Source organism: Ovis canadensis, chromosome 8 (assembly GCF_042477335.2).
Source record: "Ovis canadensis isolate MfBH-ARS-UI-01 breed Bighorn chromosome 8, ARS-UI_OviCan_v2, whole genome shotgun sequence".
NCBI lineage: Eukaryota > Metazoa > Chordata > Mammalia > Artiodactyla > Bovidae > Ovis > Ovis canadensis.
The window spans coordinates 71,327,054-71,334,399 of NC_091252.1; positions in this window are offsets into that span (position 1 = coordinate 71,327,054).

Here is a 7,346-nt window from a genome sequence, read left to right on the forward strand (position 1 = left end):
GCTTCCAGGTGATTCTAAGGCAGGTAGTCTGAGGGGTTCACACTAAAAACCCCACCTTAGGAAAAGCCTTGTAGTGAAGTGAAGTGAAGTCGCTCAGTCGGGTCCGACTCTTTGCAACCCCGTGGACTGTAGCCCACCAGGCTTCTCCATCCATGGGATTCCCCAAGCAAGAATACTGGAGTGGGTTGCCATTTCCTTCTCCAGGGGATCTTCTGCACCCAGGGATCGAACCCAGGTCTCCCGCATTGCAGGCTTATGCTTTAACCTCTGAGCCACCAGGGAAGCCCCTTGATGGCTTTACTTACAAAAAGAAAAAAAAAAAAAGGTTTCCCCCTTTGAGATAAAAGTCAGTATTTCTAGCCAAAGATAAGGAAAACAAAGGTCACAGCAGCCTGTGCTGTGGATGCACATTCTGGAATGGGCTCAGCACAGCAACTCTTTACGATTTCATGGGCTGTAGCTTACCAGGCTCTTCCATCCATGGAATTTTTCAGGCAAGAGTACTGGAGTGGGTTCCTTCTACTCCCCCAAACCTGTGCGTTCCTTCTAACCCTCCCCATAGCTTTCAATTCCAGTGGAGTCCATAATTCTTCATTAAGATGCCCACTGGTCTATAGAATATTAGAAAAAATATTAAGCCCATAACTATAAGAGTTTCTTAAATCCAGAGAATTACTATGTGATAGATACTGTTAATTAAGGCTAACTTTGGCCTTCAAGAGCCATCTTTTGTTTGATTTTTACAACATGTAGGAAAGCATACTTTTATACACAGTGTATCTGAATCTCTTTAATAATATGATTCTATTGCACATAATCTATCAAAAGGGATTTTATAACTCAAGAAGTTAAGCATATTAATAAAACAAAACAACAACACTTTTAATCCAGAAGCCCCTGGTTCTAAACCAGTCTCCAATCAACTTACCGAAAATTCTTGTTCAAATCATTTTACACCTCTGTGCTTTGGGATTTCTGTATAAATGGAGGAAGTATTTAATCCTGTATATAGTTACAAAGCACACAGAGGTCCTCAGATCAAAGACAAATACAATTCAAAGAAAGCTTTAGTAACCCAAAGAATCTGGAGCACTTAGCATAGAATTGTTGGGCTTTCTTGCTAGAAAACATCCTCTGAATTGAATCTGAAAGTTAATAAATCACCTTTAACCTGTTTCTGGGAGTGGATGTTAAGGACAGAGCTAAGATTTTTTTTCACTCACCTAAAGAATGTAAATTCATTCACCTATTTCTTAATGGTCCCAAGGACCTAACAAAAGGAAGACTCGCCTTCCCTTCATTGGTCAGTTTCTGAATTAGTGCAAGCAGTGACTGATGAACAGCCTGAAGCACACCGTAAAAATGGTTATTATGTAAGGTGGTAGCCACTTGGCTTTACTTAGATCATCCCAAACCCATTTCCCTCCCCTGTTTCAAATCTTCCAGAATGAAAAGACACTAGAAACATGTGTTCTGGTTAAATATAGTGCACTGAAGACATGAATTAATGACTCCCCACCAGGAAACTCCAAATGACAATGAGTGTGGAAACAGGGGCATAAGTAAACAAGTCAGAGAGGATAAAAAACAACAGGTACCAGACATCCACCACTAATCTAAGCCACTTATCCAACAAATATAAATGGAACTTCTCAGGTAAGACAGAGTTCAAAACTACACATAATTTGATATATATAATTTTCAAATTACTGGCAGAACAATATTATCTTGGATATCCCCAAGGTACTAAGAAAATGGCCTGTTTCAGACTCCTCTCTAAATCTTCACAACCATAATCTTATTTCTCTAAATTTAAAATGTCCTTTTTTCATGTTTTAACACTTTACATCAGGATATATCTTTCACATTGTCTGATTATTTTCTTTCTTTGAAAATTGCTATTAAATCCATATAGCCATATAGCTGATGATATCATAAAATAAAGGAAGAAAACAAAAGTTTCAGAAAGAGCTCCCTAGCTTTAGAGTTGAAATTAGAGATGAACAATAGGTGTTCAACATCCCCACAAACTTTGTCCACTTTTCCCAGGCACATCAGCACCACATGCTTAACTATGGCTCATGGGTGGGTACATGTCTAAGCCACTCCATGGTGGGAACTCCCTTTATCTCTAGCATCTAACCCAATGCCCAGCATGTGGTAGGTGCTCAAGAAATTCATCTTGGGAAATTCATGTATGAACATGAATCAGCATCCTGACATGATCTTACCTCTGGCCTATTGGTATGACTATGGTAACCCACGGCATCTCTCTGGGTCTGTTTGCTTAGCTACAAAATGAGTTTGGATAAACATTATCCTCAATGGTGAAAAATTGAAAGCATTTCCCCTAAAGTCAGGAACAAGACAAGGGTGTCCACTTTCACCGCTACTATTCAACATAGTTCTGGAAGTTTTGGCCACAGCAATCAGAGCAGAAAAAGAAATAGAAGGAATCCAAATTGGAACAGAAGAAGTAAAACTCTCACTGTTTGCAGATGACATGATCCTCTACATGGAAAACCCTAAAGATTCCACCAGAAAATTACTAGAGCTCATCAATGAATATAGTAAAGTTGCAGGATATAAAATCAACACACAGAAATCCCTTGCATTCCTATACACTAATAATGAGAAAGTAGAAAAAGAAATTAAGGAAACAATTCCATTCACCATTGCAATGAAAAGAATAAAATACCTAGGAATATATCTACCTAAAGAAACTAAAGACCTATATATAGAAAACTATAAAACACTGATGAAAGAAATCAAAGAGGACACTAATAGATGGAGAAATATACCATGTTCATGGATCGGAAGAATCAATATAGTGAAAATGAGTATACTACCCAAAGCAATTTACAAATTCAATGCAATCCCTATCAAGCTACCAGCCATATTTTTCACAGAACTAGAACAAATAATTTCAAGATTTGTATGGAAATACAAAAAACCTCGAATTGCCAAAGCAGTCTTGAGAAAGAAGAATGGAACTGGAGGAATCAACTTGCCTGACTTCAGGCTCTACTACAAAGCCACAGTCATCAAGACAGTATGGTACTGGCACAAAGACAGACATATAGATCAATGGAACAAAATAGAAAGCCCAGGGATAAATCCACACACATATGGACACCTTACCTTTGACAAAGGAGGCAAGAATATACAATGGAGTAAAGACAATCTCTTTAACAAGTGGTGCTGGGAAAACTGGTCAACCACTTGTAAAAGAATGAAACTAGATCACTTTCTAACACCGCACACAAAAATAAACTCAAAATGGATTAAAGATTTAATGTAAGACCAGAAACTATAAAACTCCTAGAGGAGAACATAGGCAAAACACCCTCTGACATACATCACAGCAGGATCCTCTATGATCCACCTCCCAGAATTCTGGAAATAAAAGCAAAAATAAACAAATGGGATCTAATTAAAATTAAAAGCTTCTGCACAACAAAGGAAAATATAAGCAAGGTGAAAAGACAGCCTTCTGAATGGGAGGAAATAGCAAATGAAGCAACTGACAAACAACTAATCTCAAAAATATACAAGCAACTTATGCAGCTCAATTCCAGAAAAATAAACGACCCAATCAAAAAATGGGCCAAAGAACTAAATAGACATTTCTCCAAAGAAGACATACGGATGGCTAACAAACACATGAAAAGATGCTCAACATCACTCATTATTAGAGAAATGCAAATCAAAACCACAATGAGGTACCACTTCACACCAGTCAGAATGGCTGCGATCCAAAAATCTGCAAGCAATAAATGCTGGAGAGGGTGTGGAGAAAAGGGAACCCTCCTACACTGTTGGTGGGAATGCAAACTAGTACAGCCACTATGGAGAACAGTGTGGAGATTCCTTAAAAAATTGCAAATAGAACTGCCTTATGACCCAGCAATCCCACTGCTGGGCATACACACTGAGGAAACCAGAATTGAAAGAGACACATGTACCCCAATGTTCATCACAGCACTGTTTATAATAGCCAGGACATGGAAACAACCTAGATGTCCATCAGCAGATGAATGGATAAGAAAGCTGTGGTACATATACACAATGGAGTATTACTCAGCCGTTAAAAAGAATTCATTTGAATCAGTTCTGATGAGATGGATGAAACTGGAGCCAATTATACAGAGTGAAGTAAGCCAGAAAGAAAAACACCAATACAGTATACTAACACATATATATGGAATTTAGAAAGATGGCAATGACGACCCTGTATGCAAGACAGGAAAAAAGACACAGATGTGTATAACGGACTTTTGGACTCAGAGGGAGAGGGAGAGGGTGGGATGATTTGGGAGAATGGCATTCTAACATGTATACTATCATGTAAGAATTGAATCGCCAGTCTATGTCTGACGCAGGATACAGCATGCTTGGGGCTGGTGCATGGGGATGACCCAGAGAGATGTTATGGGGAGGGAGGTGGGAGGGGGGTTCATGTTTGGGAAAGCATGTAAGAATTAAAGATTTTAAAATTAAAAAAATAAAAAACTAAACTGTTAAAAAAAAATGAGTTTGGATAAGCTCAGCTGCAGGCTCCTTCCAGCTGTAACTATCTCTGAGTAGGACAAGTCATGAGGATGTGGCAAATGGGAAACTACAATGATTTTTTTAAACTTTTCATTTTGTGTTGATATATAGCCAATTAACAATGTTGTGATAGTTTCAGGTGATCAGAGAAGGGACTCAGCCATACATATACATGTAGCCATTCTCCCACAAACCCCCCTTCCCATCCAGGCTGCCATATAACATTGAGCAGAGTTCCACGTACTATACAATAAGTTGTTTATCCATTTAAAATATAGCAGTGTATATATGACCATCCCACATTCCCTAACTATCCCCTCCCCCTGGCAACCATAAGTTCATTTTCTAAGCCTGTGAGTCTCTTTCCGTTTTGTAAGTAAGTTCATTTGTATTTCTTTTTAGATTCCACATGTAAGAGATGTCATACGATGTTTCTCCGTCTCTGACTTACTTCTGTCAGTATGACACTGTCTAGAGACTACAGTGAGTTTAGAGATCTTACTTGACATGTGTGTTGGTCATGAAGGTAATGCATTTGATAAATGTTATGGGCTGAACATATGCCTCCACTCCCATTTATGTGCTGAAGTCCTAACTCTCAGTACCTCAGGATGTGTCTATATTTGTAGACAGAATCTTTAAAGGGATAATTAAGGTTAAAGGAGGTCATACCAGTAGATTCTAATCCAATCAGACCTGTGTCTCTATAAGAAGAAATGAGAACTCACACAGAGAGAGATACTGTGAAGACCCAGGCAGAAGATGGCCAGTGACAAGCCAAGGTCTTAGAAGGAACCAACCTTGCCAACACCTGGTTCTCAGACTTCCAGCCTCCAGAATTGTGAGAAAATGAATTTTTGCTGTTTAACACAATCTGCAGTTCTTTGTTACGATGACCCTAGCAAACTAATACGGTAATATTTGCTAAACATTAATTGTATAGGAAGGGAAAAGTATTTCCCACACTTTGGGACATCTCCCATCTCTGTCCCCACACCTCACAACTGCTGTTTAAATGGGAGTCCTTCTATTCCAAGGAACTCAGCAACACTACATTGTAGCACTTGCAAACTGCTTGACATATGGAGGCTCTCTTTGTGTCTTATAGCTAATTTGTATAACTTTACTTAAGTCAATAGGCAGCTGTTTCATCATGCAAAAGTCTTAAACAACTTTTATCTAACACTGTTATAGAAAATTCATAACAGAGAACTGGAGGTGGCAAATTATGGCCCCTGGTCAAATCTGCCTGTTTTAGTAAATACAGTTTTCTTGGAACACAGCTGTGCCCTTTCGTTTACATGTTGTCTCTGGCTGATTTCCTACAACAATGGTAGAGTTCAGGAGAGGTAGGAGACACCATGTGGCCTGCAAATCCTAAAATATTTATTAGTAGGTCCTTTGGAGAAAAGCTTGTGACCCCAGCTCTTGAGAAAAGTAATCAAAAATCACAGTAGCAGTTCCTTTTTTTTTTTTTTTTTTTTGCTGCACCACACGGCTTGTAGAATTTAGTTCCTCTGACCAGGGATTGAACCCACCAGCAGTGAAAATGCAGAGCCCTAACCACTGAACCAGCAGGGAATTCTCAGCAATTCTATTATTAATGATGAAGATAATGGATTTTGCTTCAGTTGAACAAATTGAGTTTATAAAAATTTCTTTATTTCTGAGCCCTTTGGTTGGGTGTGCCAAGACTGCTTTTGTTTGGGAGTTGAGAACATTCAATACGTTAAACTACATATAATTACCAATATTTGACAGAGTTTGACCTATAACTATGGCAGCTTCATGTGACTCAATCTAAAACTTCAACCTTCTTCAGCGTGCTCAGTTTCAATTCCTCTTCTTCCTAGTCTTCCAACTATCTCAGTGGTTCTCAAGCTTGACTACATATTACAGTCACCTGGAGAACTTTCAGAACATTGTTGCTCAGGTCACAGGCACAACTAATTAAAGCAGAGCTTCTAAAAGAGGAGCCCGGTGTTCAGTACGTTTGGGAAACAGCCCAGCGTGACTCCAGCGTGACTGAGCACATTGAGTTAGGCTTTAGCAGCTCAGAGTTACTAAGAGCTGTTGGCAATACCCAGGTGTTGGGCATTAAGGACTTCTTCCACCGAGATAGAAGAATGGCGGCAACGGAATAAACGACTGACGTTATCACTACTACAAACCTGAACCTGAGTTAAATCACCTGGAGGGCTTGTGAAAACACAGATGCTATGCCCAACTCCCAGAGTTTCTGATTTCTAGGCCTGAGGCCAGGCCCAAGAAGTTGTATTTCTAACAAGGTCCCAGGTGATACTGATGTTTTTGGTTCAGCATTCACACTTTGAGAAACACTATACCATTACAGGGGGCTTCCTTGGTGGCTCAGCAGTAAAGAACTCGCCTGCCAACTCAGGAGATGCAGGTTTGATCCCTGAGTTGGGAAGATCCCCTGTAGAAGGAAATGGCAACCCACTTGCCTGGAAAACCACACAGAGGAGCCTGGAGGGCTACAGTCCATAGGGTCACAAAGAGTCAGACGTGACTAAGGCGACTGAGCACGTACTATTACTGTCTACCATGGCACAAAGCCTAGGTTCTAGTGAGTCCTTTGTGAATGCTTGCTAAACCAGATAAATGGGAGAATTGTGACAGAAGGTACAGTTGATGATTTTTCTCTGTGCTAGAGGCTAAAGATATAGCAATGAATAAGTTAAAAAGCCTCTGTCCTCATGGAGCTTCTGCTCTAGGGAAAATACAGATCTTCAAGAGCAAATATGAGTACTACAAAGGAAAACATCAACTGCTGT